The sequence below is a fragment of the Heloderma suspectum genome, chromosome 3 (genome assembly GCF_057233095.1).
Source record: "Heloderma suspectum isolate Gila_16-S chromosome 3, 16-S_ref, whole genome shotgun sequence".
NCBI lineage: Eukaryota > Metazoa > Chordata > Lepidosauria > Squamata > Helodermatidae > Heloderma > Heloderma suspectum.
In genome coordinates this window covers 246,913,808-246,931,974 of record NC_139460.1, presented here as the reverse complement: position 1 = coordinate 246,931,974, position 18,167 = coordinate 246,913,808, and the positions used below count along the sequence as shown (strand labels likewise).

The window sequence follows — 18,167 nt, the reverse complement described above, 5'->3', positions numbered from 1 at the left end:
CATATGCTATTTTTAGTTGTACTGCTTAGAATTGCACTGAGCTGTTATGATATATAAACTGCCAAAAGAAATACTCTCATAGTATATTCTAATGCAGACTGATATAAATAATCTTTAGAAGGCCCAGCGCAGTGTAATGGAGGAATTAGCTGACATTCTTTCCTTAACACTACCTGAAGATGAGCAATGCAGTAAACAAAAAACCAAATCTCCCATGCTGTCCATTTGTGGAAATTAGCAAAGCCAGCGGAAGTTACATCGGAGACTAACTGGATGGCACACTGACGCTTGTATGCATGTTAACTTTCAGAAATGGAGGACTAGAGCCACAATAGGGATGCATGAACCTCCCACAATTATTTTCATGACTATTTTCACTGCACTGAAAAGTGACATTGAATGTTTGGGACATTTATTCACAAAAGCAGGTATATAATTTTCACAAAGGGATGAATTCCAAATGGCGAGTTCACACGTTAGTTTTGATCTTCCCTAATGCACATTAGTTGCTGAGTATAGTGCCAGGCTTTTGCTGATCACCATTCCCCATTAAAATATTGGCTTGCTCTTGTACACATGGGCACGTGCATACGCGCACACGCGCGCACACACACCAAGGAACAAGGGTAGTTGCAACAGTACTATTCATGATAGAAGTAGGGGGTTCTATTCAAGTGGGTATTAGACCCTGGAAAACAGAGGGGCCAGCATATGACATAAACATTATAGGGAGCAAGAACCACAAAACAAATATGCCAAGAAATTGAAGCCAAGGGATCGCAGTTTAAATTTAAAAACTAAATTTTTAAGTTTTTTAAAAATGTATGCTTCCTGTGATCTTGGATACATAGAAAAACAGGAAGAAGTCCTTGTCTGTTTAAATGGTTAAGAATTGTTTCCTAAAGTTGAAAAGCAACACAAATCAAAGTATTAAAAATCCATGGATCTTGTGGCATCCCAGAAGTGCAACATTTCTACCAGCCAAAGCCTGGTTTTTAAGGGCCAAACTGAACATTCACCTAATCATGCATAGTGTAGCTTGATGTGTGATTTACTTACTCCTGTGTAAGTGTGCACAGCCCTCATTGGGCTCAGGACCATGGCGCTCGGGGAAGTAAATCTCTCCCCCCAGTCCCCCCCCCCCAAATTTCACATACACTGGTGGGGGAGAGCAAAGAAAAAAAAAGTTAGTCCAATTAACTCCAATGGAGACTTTTATTTATGTTATTAACCCACCCCTCCCATGGGGGATGGAATTTTAGAGGAAAAACGGGTGGGGAGAAGGTTTAACCCTCCCTCCCGGAGTACCATGGCCCCAACAGAAATGCGGGCTGTGCATGCAGGAGTAAGTAAAACTATCGTGCATGGCTACACTATGTGTGATTAGGAGAACATTTAGTTTGGCATGCATATCACACACATCTTATGTATAGAAAGGGTAATGAAATGAATACCAGTCTTCCCAATAAATAACTATTTTCCAGGTCACCTCCTCTGGTAAACAATGGCATGTTTGCATGAATAAGGATTTATGCAGTCGCTTTCAGAAGATGTCCGTTCAGAGTTACTATCCTAACCAACTACACTAAAAATGGGATTAGATAATCACTTACAATGGCCTCTGCTTTAAAAATACTTTGGCATGGAGAGTCAGTTGTCCGTAACAGGGCAAGAGACCATCACTCAGTGGATGAATGCAGTGAAGGCTGGTGGCCCCGATGTCAATGGAGTGTTGAATCCGCTCTGGGTTTCAATCAGAACCAGTCCTGGAACAGATTTACCACCCCACTGACATCACAGCCACCAGCCTCCACTGGATGAGTGCATACTTTGCATGCAAAAGGTCCCAGGTTCAATCCATGGAATCTCCAGTAGCAAAAAAGGAACATGTCGCAGAAGATGTGAAGGAACCTTTTCTGCCTGACACCTTGGAGAGAATCTGCTAGTCTGAGCAGACAATACAGGGCTGAATGGACAAAGAGTCTGATCTAGTATAAGGCAGTTCTGAAAGTTCTGTAGACTTCAATGAGCTGAACATTTTTACCACGTTATTCTGTAATGTTTGGCTTACCACATAACTGGAGCCTACAGATGACAGGCTCTCTCTGCAGTTAGAGAACCAGACAGGAAGCTTCCTTATACCATAGGTCTATCTAGATAAGGATGACTAGCAGTGGTTGACTGCCAGGGACTGAACCTGGGACCTTTAGCATGGAAAGTACATCTTCCATGCTAGATGTTTTAAAACAGGAAACCATACAGTAAATAGTAATCCAGTAAATTTCATCCTTCTTTACATGGGTTCGGGAAGCCCAACAAGATAAAGTCAGACACACTTGCTCAATATCGTGGGCTGCTCTCAGGTTACTATCTCAAAAAATATTCCGGGTCACTGTGTACTTGAAGTAAATTCATAACTTTACTCAGCTCTGCATCACAAAGATAATTATCAAAGTACTGTTCATATGCTCACTTACTCCACAATGAAAGAGAAGAATCTAATTAACTGAGGTCTCTTTATCTTGCTTTCAGCTTGCTTCTGTGGCCTTGGTTTAATCGCTTGATCATGTAAACAAATTAGAGTTTGAAATTAGCTAAACTGTTGATCTCAAGATAAACCCTAGATACTGACCACTGGTGTGAAGGATGCTGCTCTCTAGATTGCCCTGTTTCTCAGAAAAGGTAAGTTGCAGTGAGCCAATAACTCCAATAAACAATAATTTTGTACAGATGTTTCTGCTGCAAAGTATTTCAGAAGCCAATTGCCCAAAGCAAGGCTCAAAACTGTCATTGTCCACACAATGGTTTCAGCAACATTTAACTAGGACTATGATGGCATAACTGAGTTCAAAATAGCAAAGCTAAAAGTTATGTGATAAAAATCAGAATCTAAGTTAACATGGCCAAATATTAATGTGAACAGGACAGCGATTTTTCTTGAGCTGCATTTATTCACTTTGGACAATTTTGGTTTTAAGAAACTTCTACGTTACTGAGCAAAATGCCACTGTGAAATTTTCTGAATTGCTTCACAAAACATCTATTGTCCGATCCCTAAAGCTTGAAGCTGAGCTGCGTGAGGAACGATGAAACGGAAAGAGCGATGTACAACTACTGGTGATCACATTTTTGGCCTTCTGGCTTGCCATGTCCCTCCCTTTTTTAAAAGCCTCCATCACCCCATCTTGCCAGGCTTTCCATCTTCATGACCTTCTTCCAGCAGAATATTAGCAAATTTAAGCAACTGCACGCACTCTGAGGAAGTGTGAAACGTTTCCTATTTAAATCTGAAGGCATTACTTCTTTCATTTTTAGACACAGTGCTGGTAAGTATAATGACTGCTTGTTTCATTATACTTAAAAATAAGAAACGCCTGGAGATTTGGTTCATTTTTAAGGTTGGACATTGTTAACGAAAGCAAAATGTTCTTCTTTAAAACCTTATTCTACATGAAAGCTGTGGGGTCTGCTCATAAATGATTGCCTTTTACTGATAGTGCAAAGCAAATGTGTATTATCGTAATGACTGTCAGTTTGGATTGGATGCATCTTCACACTAATCATTCTTCCATTAGACCTCAACCGCAAAACTGGACTGCTTTATATCTTAATGCACATCCACACAGTGGTATCCTATACCATTAGGTTTGGTGCTGTAGGTGCCTTTCCCACTATGGAGAGATGTATTGTGTTTCTATCTAAATAACAGTAGTTATTCTAAATCTGCATCTATCTATACCTATACAGTAGCATACGCAGATGTTATGCAAACCACTTCCCTCTTTCGTCCTCTTTTTGGGTGACGCATTTCCCCTTTTTTGGCAAGGCGTAAGCGGCCACCCCATCTGCACTTACACAGATTACACTAACAATCCCCGGTTACGGAAATTGTGCCTGCTTGATCTCTTCTCCCCTGCATTAGACCTGAGGCGCACAACTCAAAAGATACTTCTCCTACAAAGTCCCATTGAACAGAATAAGAGCTGTGCATTTACAGAGGATGGTCCTTTGCTTGAAGGGCATCCAGTCCACATCTGGTTTAAAGATAAAGAATCGTAAGAAGAGAGAGCAGGGACCTTGAAATCGCCCATCAACACTTGGCACGTGCGAGGCCTTGCCCCAATCTGGGGGGAGTTACAGCCTGTGACACTGATTCTGAATCAGATGGGGAAGCCATAGAGTCAGGCCCAGCTGTGGGAAGTCAGGTCCCTGAGAATTCAGTTCTACCACGTCTCTCACTGGCTCAAGAGCTGGTAGAGGGGTGAGACGCAGGATGCTGATCTAGCCTGTCTTCCACAGCTGGGAAACCTGTGCCTGATGGAAGCCCCTGCTTCTTGACCAGGTACATCTTCCATGGGAACAAGGCAGCAGGAGGAGGACTCTACAGGAGAGCATGTTTGGGGGGTGTCTCCTTTGGTGTGTCGTTAACTAAGGAGGGCAGTGCAGAGGCATCCGGTGAGGTGCAGCAACTGCCTGAGAGCCAGGTTTCCCTGCCAGGATTGAATGTCCAATAGTGATCTTTAGCAGTCCCTCCCCCATATTTAAACCATTGCATCCAGCAGTAGACTTTGCTGGAAGCAACACATTGGTAACCTGAAAAGTTTCCTGGTTTCACTGGAACTGTGAACTTATTTTGGATTTATTCTGTGTACTGAACCCAGGGCTGATTGGGTCTTTTGTTGTGAAGCTCATGAATTGATTCTTGTCAGGGAACTACATTGTAATCTGTTAACCGTGGATTTTTATTGGGACTGTAAAGGCTTATAGCTAATTACTGAAATTACTGCAATAAAAGTTTTACTGTGAGCCTCGGCTCTGGGAAGTCAGATTCTGGCAGCACACAGGTCACCTGGCCACAATCTTCCTCACTATAGTGAAATATATTATATTTCTATTTAAATTATGGAAATTATTCTAGATTTTAATCTATACATATAAAGGATCATTTTTGTCCTTTTTTTTGGCCATGCACACCCTAGCTGTGCAAGAAGATGCCCTAGCTGAGCACCCACATGAACTACTCGGTGGCACCACTCAAAGAACTTCCTTTCTGCATCCCCCCAAAACTTGTCAGTGTCCATGTGACCAATTCTTATTAAAAATATACTCTAGAAATATTTCTTCCTCCCTGTCTAACGGCTAGATTGTACTGCTTGTTTAGCTGAATAAAAGAAACAGTCACTAAATACCTACCCCCATGCGCCACACATAACCCCCCGCCCCCTGAGAACATAACAAATCACCAAGATCAAATGCAGCTACATGAAAGAGAATGTTCTACAGGAAAACCTCTTGGCCTGACCCTGCATTCTTTGCACACTGTAAATGCTCCAATAACTTGAAAATGTGAGGATCTGAAAAATAGGTAATGAAAGAGCTTCACACATGAAAGCTCACATTTTCAATAAGGAACCTGCAGTACACATTTGTAGATTTATTCATAAATTGTGACATAAAATGTAATAGGCTCAGTACTGAATAAATAATGTATGTTTTTAAAATGTTTCAAAATATACATGAACATTATAGTTGGCATAAGCTGTATCATGCTTCAATAATCTCTTCTTTGATATATACTATTAATCATTTATATAGCCCTTATAATGTTCCAAGTGCTTTAAAGTCTTTATACTGCTTGTCCTTGCATGTTATGTGGTAGGTCACTATAATTCGCATTTTGATCATCAGGAACAGAGTTTAATATAAGATTGATGCATCACTTCTTTGAGCTCACATTTGAACCCAGGTTCAAATCAGCATTCGATTTACTGGGCCATCCTGGCTCAATATGCAATTTTCAATATATTCCTTTGTCTCTGTGTGCATATGAAGAGTGCATGTTATGATTTTATACACAAATCATAGTGCAACAGATGCAGGCAGCTGTGTCGTGATCCAGACAGTGAGCACCAAAGGAAATTATAGCTTTACTATTACTGGCTTATGGTCTTTGCCTTTTGTCAGTATGGGATTGGACTTTGCACATAGTTTTCTAGATGATCCCTTGCAAGTCTGAGAGCCATGATGCATGAGAGAGTTTCTGCACTGGCATAAAAAATGGGAACATCTTTACATATGGAGTTCTCTCAGTAATGACATCATTGGAAAAACACATTTGCACGGAAGTTCAGGTAGCACATCGTAGCATCCATAGAGCTCTTGCATGAAGGACACACTGGCTCTTTCATAGCTAGCCAGGGTATATAGCCTGTACCTTATAGATGATGCTATGTGACTTGCAGACAGTTGTCCGCTGGAAAGCTTATGTATTTTCAAAACATGAAAGAACAGAAATTAAAATCAGTATTTATTATTTGTTACATGCATGGGAAAAAGTTGTCTACTGTTCATTTTGGATGTAGTTCTCCTTTGTGTTTTTCATGGCAGATCTTCAAACTCACATGGTGCACCTGTTTGCTCTTTGTGTCTGAGGTAGACCCATGCCAATAAAACTTTGAAAGTAAGTTAGCATACAGTGGTTGAAACAGCTCCATAAAATACATGGCATTTTAAACTGCTTTTTAAATTCTGTGCTCTGAAAGTTGTTTCATTATATTAAATTTGGGGAGTTGCTTTTGAGGGGGGTTGGCATATGTGACATAAAATGATCTTAACGATGGTACCTGCAGAGACTCATTTTAAGAACTATGTTTTATTTATTTAAGTACAAAAACACATCTGGATTCTGAAAGAAGCCAAGGGGGGAAAAATCTTTTTTTGGCTACTTCTAACTAAACAGCAGCCAAGCTTTTCCCTTTGACCATTATGTGTACAGCAGCTGTGGAGGACAAGATGCGAATATGCTTTAATTACATTTTTATTTTAAGAGATATTGAGTCATTTTGTTATATTCCATTCCCCATTCTCCCAAAATCTTTATTACACTGCATGAATGGATTAATACTGAATTCCTGGCCTCTTCTGTTTTTTGTTTTTTTTTATAATTAGGTATACATTCCAAATATAATGTTATTTAACCACTTCCATAATTTATGAAGGTGCAGAAGGTAAGACAAATAGAAAGAAACTAAATAATCAAGTAACAAAACATTTTCACTGAACCAAAATCAATCCTTGAGACATCAAGGGCTGGAAGTGGAACATACGCATGGCACATTTCCTTCCATCTTCATCCAAATATAAAGATATAAGCTCAAATGAAAATCATGCAAGGATTGCCAGCTGGAATCAATGAGACTAGCCCTTATAATTCTGTGCAATAATCCATCCCCAGAAACCCTAAGGCTAGGTTTAAGGGTATTTTACGAGGAAGCCACAGATAGGTTTGAGCACAAGGGAATCCCAGCAACGAGGCATCAAGGAGACAGCGAAGGAGCCATGCAAATTAAGCAACTGTGTGTGTTCAGCAAGAGCGCAAAGAGGCCAGGGCAGTAGAGTCTATTCCACCAATGACCTTAAAAACAAACTTCACTTAACGTCACAACATTTTAAAGAAAATAATGCAGCTTTTGAATGGAAGACAAAGCAGTTATGAAGCCTGAACAGCAGGGGTGTGGGAGCTATGCAGTGTTTGACACTGAAACAACAACCATTTGCTAAGCCCTGTGCAGAGATTATTAGTTCAGATAGCCCCTTCCCATAGACAAGCAAAAGGGAATGGGGAATGAAGGGGGAAGTACGACAATTTCCCTGTTCTAGGCAAACGTTGTGTGTGTAGAGGGGCCCCACTCCCATGCTGTCAGCTCTTCTGCTTTCATGGAGAATGAAGATCTCAGGGCAGGATAGCATCATATTGAGGAAGAGGGAAACTAATAGAAGGGACCCGTCTTGCAGGTGATGAATCAATATGCTCTTGCACTGAATAATGCCCCAGGGTGGGGAAAAATCTTGATAGTGGGGAGTTCATTATTAGGATCATAGAGAAATGGGTTTGGGACAGGTGTGTTGACCACATAGTAACTTCCTTGCCTGGTGCGGACACTGCAGACACCATGCACGGCATAGGAGGGTTAGTAGATACCGTGGGTGAGGAACCATTGGTCTCAGTGCACATTGGCACCAACTAGGTTTGGAAATGTAGTCATGAGGACCTGGAACAATTAAAAAAAGATTGCGAGGTAGTGAGCTGAAATCCAGGACTTCCAAGAAGTGTTTTCAGAAATGCTACCTGTTCCACATGCAGGTCTCATGCCTAAGGCACTTTAGTGGGCTCTCATTGTGTAGATGAGACAGTGGTGTATGGAGGAAAGGTTTAGGTTTGCTAGGCACTGAAGCATTTCAGATCTTTATCACTATCCCAGGTCACAAAAATGCTTTGCACATTCACTGACCAACTGCCCGTTCTAATGCAGCTTTTATGTTCCCAATTTCCTATTTTCATATCCCTTGTGGTCATCCCAACATAAATTAGCTTACAGCAGGGTGGGCAGCTTCAGTGGGTCCTGGGGCCATTTTTGCCCCCCCCATAGGTTGTATCTGTGGGGTGCCCCATATTCTACAGTGCACTGGAGGGTGGGAGTTACTACTTTGCTTTCGATTTTCAGCAGCAAACCACTAAGGAGGCCTAAATCAGGCTTGTCCTCAAGCAAGATTTGGGAGCTTTAGGCTTCCTTAGCAATGTTTTTGCCACTGCAGCCATGAATTTCAGCAGTGTGTGACAGCAGGGTCCAAATGTGGCCTGCACATCATGTTTCGTTCACTCCTGGTTTACAGGGACACAGAACAACATAAATTACACCCTTCATATTACAACTGAAACAAAAAAACCTTTTTATGAAATATCAGAAGGCTACACGATTAAAAGCTCTTTTACCTTCAGATAGCTTGGGTAAACACTACAATGACCACATGGGCAGTTACCAACTGCCCCACTACTTTGTGATGGAAACTTGTGTGGGGGTGGGGTGGGGAGGGGAGGGGAGGGGTGGGGAGAATTGGGTGCCTTCAGCATACTATATGTACCAATATTTCTTTCAGCTTGTATCTATTTATGTGTAAACATTGGATCCAACCTGTTTCTAGGAATATCAGAGCCCCCCAAAGTACCCAATACTTGCACACATTTTTGAGGTGTCCAATGATGCCATCATAAGTGAGGGTACTATCAATCTACTTGAATCTTCTTGCTGTGTCTTAGGATTTAATATGTTTTTTCTTTCTATCAGTGTTCTTTGCCTTAATAATTCCTTGTTTTAATATTCTCAAGGGCCTTCATAGTCCTACTCTCTTTAGATGGTTATGTGTATTACTTCAGTTGTAAAGCACACAACTAACGTTTCTCTTCTCCCTGCCCACTGCCATTCTGTTTCACAACTGCTTCTACTTTCCTGTTACCTTGGAGCAAACGCAACAACAACTTTTTGCCAACCCTGATAAATAAGAAATATTTTAAACTCACTTAAACCATAGCACCATCATGACTTCAGTATTAAAATGGAGTTTGCGCCTGCTGCCGTGCATATTTACTTGGGACTAAGCACCATTTTTTTTTTGGAGAAAAGGATTATATATTTTAAAAGTAAAAATAATAAAATGAGCATCTGTAACCACATACATGCTAGCCAGCCTGACTATACGGCATTTTAAAAAATAAGAAGAAAGAGAAGATGCTGCAGTAAGTAGTCTCAGCAGCAACGGGTCTTGGAATGCCTGTGCTGGCCCAGTGCTGGCGTCAGACGGGTTTGCCACTTCTCCCATCACCTGTCATGCTCTGGGGGTCATTCGGGGGCTTCTTGGGCTGTGGGGCATCGGACTAGGTACTCCACTGCGAGTATTTCCTTTATAACAGCGATGTTATAACTGAGCCATGCTGGATCAGACCAAAGGCCTCCCTAGTCAATCAGATGCCTTTGGGAATCCCACAAGCAGATCGTAAGTGCAATGTTACCCTCCCACTCATGTTTCCCAGCAACTGGCATACAAAAGCCTCTGATACAGAACGTAATATATAACCATCATGACCAGTAGCCACTGACAGCCTTATCCTCTATGAATGTCAAATCCCCTTTTAACATCATTCTAACCTGGTAGTGGTGTCAAGAGATTGTTTTCACTGATGCTGGGACCCTATACCCAATCCTGTGCAAGGAAAAGGTGTCAGCAGAGGTCTAAAGAAGATCAGCTAGTACACAGTTTGCATGTCAGCATTTACAGGACCATTTTCTCTTAATGGACATTGGAAGCACACAGAGAGCCAGAGAAAGAACTCCAGGACCTTGGAAATGGGCATTTATATATCCCGAGAGTAAACTGTTCTATTTATTGTTTTAATCTCTGTGCTACATGACTAGATAATGAGCTTTCCAAAAGACTGGAGATCACAGTAGTTACCAAACAAGTTTTTTGAGTGTCATTCGGTTGATTTATTTCATCCAATTTGGAAACAAAATTAAACAAAACTCTCAGTGTCCAAAAGAAGCGTCTAGAGGCCACTGCATATAATTATTTTCATTTAGCCCCTGCAACTACTGAACAGACTTAGCGTTTTTAGATCACAGCACTGGGACACTGGAAGTGTCTTTTTCAGCCTCCTTGCAAAAGAGGAAAAAACACAACAAAGCCATTTGATAAAGCCTGATATAGCTATTACCTCAGGGCTGTAGCAGAGGAAGGGAGGAGAAGCACTGCCACCATCAGCTCTGCCGAGAAGCCAGCTCCATCAGGCTCCTTCCACCAACTGTCACGGGCAGCAGCTGTTACGTCAGACTGTAGCAGAGGGAGGAAGCAGGGAAGGGAAGCTGGGCCACTCCATCAGCTCAGCTGAAAGACCAGCAAATTTTGGATCACCCTCTCCTTGAACTGTTTCCCATAGCTGGTCTTAAAAGAACTTGGCAACTAGGAAGTTCCCCCAATCCCTTTTCCTTTTGTGTGGTGTCTTTTAAATTATAAGCCACAGGGGGCACGAACTCTCTTATTATTGATCTTGATGAGCCACTCGGGAACCTCCTTTGGCTGAAGAGCAGGGTAACAATCCTTTTTGCACATTGGGGCAAAAAATACCAACTTCAGCTATAACTTGATGGGATTTGAGCTAGTGGTGACTGACCAAGAAAGCGATCTTGGGGTTGTGGTGGACAGCTTGATGAAAATGTCAACCCAGTGTGTGGCCACTGTAAAAAAGGCGAACTCCATGTTAGGCATAATTAGAAAAGGAATTGAGAACAAAACTGCCAGTATCATACTGCCCTTTAACAAACAGCGTATGGTGTGACCACACTTGAGAATACTGTGTACAGTTCTGGTCACCATACCTAAAAAAGGATATTGTTGAGCTGGAAAAAGTGCAGAGGACAACTGAAATGATCAAGGGGCTGGAGCATCTTACCTATGACGGAAGGTTACAACAGCTGGGATTGTTTACCTTGGAAAAAAGGAGAGTAAGGGAAGACATGATAGAGGTCTATAAAATTATGCATGGTGTGGAGAATGTGGATAGGGAGATTTTTTTCTCCCTCTCTCATAATACTAGAACCCATGGTCATCCCATGAAGCTGACTGGTGGGAGATTCAGGACAGATAAAAGGAAGGACTTCTTCACACACCACATAGTTAAACTATGGAATTCGCTACCACAACATGTAGTGATGGCCACCAACTTGGATGGCTTTAAAAGGGGGTTAGACAAATTCCTGGAGAAGTCTATCAACGGCTCGTAGGCTTGATGGCTATGTGCTGCCTCCAGTACCAGAGGCAGTATGCCTATGTACACCTGTTGTTGGGGAACATGAGCGGGCTGTTGCACTCATGTCCTGCTTGTGGTTTCCTGGTCGACTGCTGGTTGGCTGCTGTGTGAACAGAATGCTGGACTACTAGATGGACCCTTGGTCTGATCGAGCATGGCTCTTCTTGTTTTATGTTCTTCAAATAAATAATAAATAAATAAGCTATGAGGATACTCTGAAAAGGGGATGTCAAGGTAGGGTAAGAATGCAGTGCCTGCCATTTTAGGAATCTCTCTGCCTAGTCCAAATGACTAAGAACTCCATGCCATGAGCGACCCCTCCCCACCCCATCTGTTACATTTTAGACTCCCATCCAAATACAAAAGTTTAGTCTACCATGGAGAGATGAGAAATCGCCATCTTTGCTATCACCTAGTTTTACTTCCATAAGCTGAAGATAAATCAAGGCTCTCCTGCTCACATGACTGAGTGGAAGAAGTCCACCATGGTCAATCTGATTGGTGGGTTCTCCATCCAACTGTCTTTCTTTACCTACCTGAGAGTACTGCTTACCTGTACGGTTGGGTTCATCTACTGTATTTGTCTAGCCTGAAATGTCTGTTGGACCCTTACTTTGAGCAAGTAAGTGCAAGTCTGTCTAATACTGGATTATTTAGAACTATTTTATTTGTTTTCCTTTACTACCTATTTCTCTCACTCTCCTATTTTAAACTTTTAAAATAATTTGTATTTGTATATATTTACATGTATTCCTCCAAAGAACCCAAGGCAACTTACATGATCCTCCTCCTCTCTATTTTATCCTCACAACAACCCAGGTGAGGCTGAGAGACTGGCCCAAAGTCACCCAGTGAGCTCCATGGCTGAGTGGGGACTAGAACCCAGATCTCTCAAGTCCCAATGCAACACTCTAACCACTACACCACAATGGCTTTGGAGTTGACTTTTATCTAGCCCACAGGTCTGTATCACCTATGTGGCCAAGCCATTTGGTTCATGCTACTTGCTTAGAAGGAGAGGTAAAGGGAATCATAGATTGGACTCTGGCTGCTTGTAGGCAGGTGAGAATTTACTAAGACTGTTCCCCAGGTAGATAAAACCACAGGTCTGGGATTTATTTCTCCCTTATCCAGACTTAGGCTTACTGGTGGGAGTGGTGGTAGCTCCCAGTGAGTAAAGTAAAGAAGCCCACTCCAGTCTAGTCCATATCGCAGGCCTGATGTAATGGCATTTTTGCAAAGGATAAGAAAAAAGGTTTGGAAGGTCAATCGTTTCTTTCATCAACATACATCCTTATTGGTGAGGATGGCACTGATGTTCCAAAAACACCAGCCTAATGCCATCTTCTTCTCTCCCTCCCTGTAACATTTAGGCAAACTTACTGGTGTCAAGAGATCATTACATCATACATTTCTCTGCCCCGATTCCAAATTCTTAGGGATTCGTTAACAGTACGCTGAAATGGAGAGTTAAGAAGTTCATATGCCTTCAGGATTTTTGGAAGTTATTGATAGGGATGGGTGAATGAGCGATGTTTGAAATTGCTAGGATTCTCCGAATATCGTCTCACTGCTCATCTCATGATCAATTCCCATCCACGATCGCTGCTTGCTTTGCGCGAATGGGAAATTTGCTCAAATCTCCTGAAATGTGCACAGATTTCCAAATCTGCACAAATTTCCTCCATACTAAAGCGGGGCTGATTTGGTCTACTGCAGAAATTTGTGCAAATTAAGAAATCTGTGCAAATCAAACTTAGAACTGGGAACAAGACAAATGCAAGCACATGTTTGACAATTTGCGAACGTTTTTGGCAGACACATGCTCACATTTGGGGCTTGTAAGTAGGCATGCTTGCATGTTTTGCAAGCAAAAACAAAATTCTCATACAGCTCATATTGAAAACCACAACAACAGACACTCAGATAGAATACATATCTATTTCCAAATAGGCAAGTGTGACTAAAAGATACAAGGAGAAGGAGATAGTGCTTTGTTTCCATATTCACTCCAGGTTGAGCATAGCATCTACTTCCACCCTCAGGCGTGGTGTTTTCTTTGGAGTAAATCCACTAAGGGTGCAATCCTATGGCTGTTAGACAATGTCTAGACAGCCATAGGATTTTTCAGTTTTTGGGAACTGAGCTCGGAGCCCCTTCCCTGCTGTCTCATAGGAGGCGTGGTTCATCCCTGGCTCCTTGTTTGTAAGAGCAGCATGGAGCAGCCAAAAAGGGAATGTTCCTGGGGGTGGGGAGGGGACCACAGAAGCGCTGTTATGATGCTTCCTATGTGCCATCCAGCCTCCCCCCTCCCGCTCCAATGAACCCTGGCTAGACAGCTGAAATTGGCTGTCTAGACGTAAATGTAGGGCAGCCGGATCATGGAGGAGATGATCCCCACCGCATTCCGCCCACCCTGCATTGGATAGTTGTCCGCCTCTGAGTGGAGGTAGCCCACTATCCCCATAAGATGCGCCCTAAATATACTTCAGTGCAAGCGTCTATGAACTGAAGAGCATCCATGCAGGGTGTATGCTTGCTGAACTGCACACCCCGATTTCATTTTCTAGCCACCAGTGGGGTGGATCGCACATGATTAGCTATAGGGTCCCAAGACCACTGAAAGAGCACTAGTGGTGTTTTTCTCCACTTGAAGCTAAGTTTAAGCTCACGCCTGAATCTAGTACAGAAATAGCCTTCAGTGTTGTTGCCCTTTTCTCTTGCTACAATACAAGTGTGCTATGCAACTAGGATTACCAGCTGTTCACATGGAAACTTTCCCTGTAGTGTTTGCAGAAATAAAAGTTAAGTTGCAGTTAAGAAATAAAAGTTAAGTTGCAGTTAAGGTGCTCCAAACATACTTTTCTCCTGCATGCTGTGAGATACAAATATTATCTAGCTCAGCAGTCCTCAACCTGGTGTGTCCAGCAGTCCAGGGTTGGACTGCAACTCCCATAATTCCAAGGTTGGAGAAGGCTGAATTAGCTTGTTATAGAAGACATGAGAGAAAGGTGGGGAAAAGTATTTTTGGAGCAATGGCACAGGAGCCAGTGCTATGTAGCTTACTACAGGCTCCAAGCTTTTAAGAGGACAGGGAGGGTGTCCGGGTTAGCAGTAGGAATGGGGAACACTGGAAATGGAAAACAACCTCCCTCAGTTTGGAAATCCCTAAGCCACCATAAGCCAAGCCTACCTACCCTCTTCTGAAATTGTCTCATTGAAAAATATTATGTTTGTAATTTTAAGAGACAACGTTAAAATCCCAGCTGTGGTATTTGGCCTGAGATGGGTCATTTACACATGCAAGTTGACACTTAACACCACAGCAATCAAGTGCTGAACATGCAAATGTAAACCAGCTCTCAGATAATTGTCCCAAACAGCCTGGCTGCCAGAGGTATCACCTGGTGAGCAGAAGTTTGAATGGAAAGAGAACTGCATTCTGTAACCTGTGAAGAAATCCATTTTCATACTCCTGTTGCTTTCAAAAATAGTAATAACATTTTCTGACCAAGAAACTGGGTTGTGCAATGATGGAGAACGAAAGGCGTAAAGTCAGGGAAGATGAGTGAAAAGTGAGAAAATGAAATAGCATTAGGAAAGTTGGATACTGAAATGAATGAAGACAGCACAAGAAGTAATGGTGGCACTTAAAGGAAATACTTCATGCTGCAGATTCAAACACTGAAGACCATCTTCATTAACTACTTCATTTCCTATCTTCCACAAGCACAGAAGGCATCGGAACTCTAGCAGATATTCTAGCAAAAATATTACTGTTTTGAAATAATGTGCAGAGAGAGAAGTAAATAGGAACTGGAAGCATAAAAGTTGAAGTTGTCTTTTATTCCAGCATTGTGTGAATCAGTAGAACTATACATAGGGAAATGCAGACTTTTCAAGTGATTTATGTGGCAAGGGAATGCCACGTAGTGACTAAATTACCGGCTGCAGCTGGTGACTAAGGACTGAATGCATTCTGGAAGAAGTTATGTACGGGGGTGTCGCAGAAGACCATTCACAAAAGTTGCACTTCAAGCATAAAATAGCCTATACTATACAAAAATACATTTCATGGACACTTGAGCCTTAGTGCCTACAATATATTGATCCAGTAGTGCAGCTAAGTAATCGTAGATCCTAGACTGAATGGTCTTATGCGGAAGTCCTTTAGATGGCCATGTGAAGCACACAACTAACCTTTCTCTTCTGCCCTCTAACCACCATTCCATGCTTTAAAACTGCTTCTACATTCCTGATATGTTAGAACAACAACACTGCCAAACCTATTAAAAAATACTCTAAGCATGTGCAGTTTTGCATTTTAAATTCGTTAAATCATATCACCATCATGACTACAGGAATACAATGAGTTTGCTTCCACTGCTCTGAAGCCCTTATCACCTGCTGTTGTCTGGATGGTTATTTGGGGGAGGGGCTGGACCAAGGTCCAGCTGTGGTTGGACCACTGGCTGATTGCGTCACTGGCATATACATGGATGATGGCAGTGGCAACTGGCTCTGGAGAGGCACTGCTTCCATTCTGGGTTTTAGTTACCACCAGCCAAAACTCTAAAGGTGCTATCCAAGGTGCTTAACTTTATTCCCAATATGGGTTCAGCACCTTGGATAGCAACTTTAGAGTTTTGGCTGGTTGTAACTAAAACCCTGAATGGAATCACCACTCCTCCGGAACTGGAGTCATCAGCTGCCACTGGATGATGAGAAGGTGCACTGGTGCCGCTAATATTCAAAATTTCCTATAAAAAGGGAAGGGCAACATCAGCCTTCATCTGGGCTTTAAAAAACAAAACAAAACTATAATCTCCATGACCCACCTATCTTCTAAATTTACAAAGCATGAGTTCATGCTCAATATCTATCTTCAATGTGCGGGGCAGTCTCTGCATGCATCTGCCTCTTCTCTTGCCTGCACATGTTCTGCCCCAGATTCAGAACATTGCCTAGATCTGACAGAATGTGTATGCATATGTGTATATCCTGTTCATGGCACATACGGTGAATGATAACATACAATCCTTACCCAGTGTAATTGGGGTTGGAGGGCCTATTGTCCTTCTTAGGGGTGGACTTATTTCTGGCCCAAGTTGCTTTAGCACGTGTTGATTCAGAAATCCAGTCTGCCTGCATTAACATGCCATTTTTTAAAAATCCACATGAAAATTGGCATTTAAATAGTATTTTTGAATGTATTTTATTTCAAAATACACATTTTAAATGCATTTTGATACTTTTTTAACCTGTGACTGCACTGCCAAATTCAGAGAGGTACAAAACCCAAAGGATAACATCATTCTGATCCACACATCAGTCCAGGATGTGCAGATCAGGTGAGTTCATATTGGAATTTACAAAGACTAAATTCCTCAAGCATCCTTAATTCCTCTCCATCAAAGGTGGGCAACCTGTGGTCTTCTAGATGTTGTTAAAATACAACTCCCATTGCTCCTAACCAACGGCAATGATGGCTGGGGCTGATGGGAGTTGCAGTCCAACATCTGGACAGCCACACAGTTCCCTGCCCCTGCTCTACAAGTTGAACTCCTCCTGCATTATGCACTGCATTCAATTTGTGTAGGGAAGCCAGGGCCTTGAACAGGCAGAGGGAAACAGGGACCAGGGTAGATGGATACAAGCCCCTTATCCAATACATTTTGAAAATATGTTTTTATAAAGTAATGTAATGAGAGCCAGTGTGGTGTAGTGGTTAGACTGTTGGACTGGGACTCGGGAGATCCAAGTTCTAGTCACCATTTGGCTATGAAGCTCACTGGGTGACTGGGTCAGTCACTGACTCGCAGCCTAACCTACTTCACAGGATTGTTGTGAGGATAAAATGAAGAGGAGAATCATGTAAGCTGCCTTGAGTTCCTTGGAGGAAAAAAGGTAGGATAGAAATGTAATAATAATAAACAAAAAATGTAAGTAGGCCTCCATTAGAGACAAAATATTACTGAACACAGATCAGTGGGCCTCGTGGGTTTACAGTTGTTCTTTGTGTTACAGAGGGTTGCCAGAGTTAGCCATACGTAAGTGAGCCAGATCCAGTCGGGTAGGCTCTGATAGAGGCCCCATTGCCCCTTGAGTATGCATACTTTTAAGATAAGGGTGGAGAGCTCAGGGACTGCAATAAGAGAATGCTGGAAGCAAGAGAAATGTGAAATTAATTAATTAATTACATTTATATCCCACCTTCTTCCTCCATAAGGAACCCAAGGTGGCATACATAATCCTCCCCCTCTCCATTTTATCCTCACAACAATCCTGTGAGGTATGTTGGGCTGAGATCCTGTGACTGGCCCAAAGCCAGCCAGTGAGCTTCCATGGCCAAGTGGGGACTAGAACCCGGATCTCCCGACTCCCAGTCTAACACTCTAGCCACTACACCATACTGGCTTTGAATGATAGAGCCTGAAGGTTCTCCAGGGGTCTATCGACACCAATCTGTTGCAACAGCAAGATTTCCTAGATTGTTAAACTATACCTGACTGATGCCTACCGAGTC

At 42.2% G+C, this 18,167-nt stretch overlaps 1 protein-coding gene across 12 annotated transcripts in view; it reads right to left on the bottom strand.

The window, feature by feature from the left end:
• Nucleotides 1-18,167, bottom strand: part of GFRA1 (GDNF family receptor alpha 1) — a 267,696-nt gene that overhangs the window by 91,115 nt on the left and 158,414 nt on the right. The window lies entirely within an intron of this gene.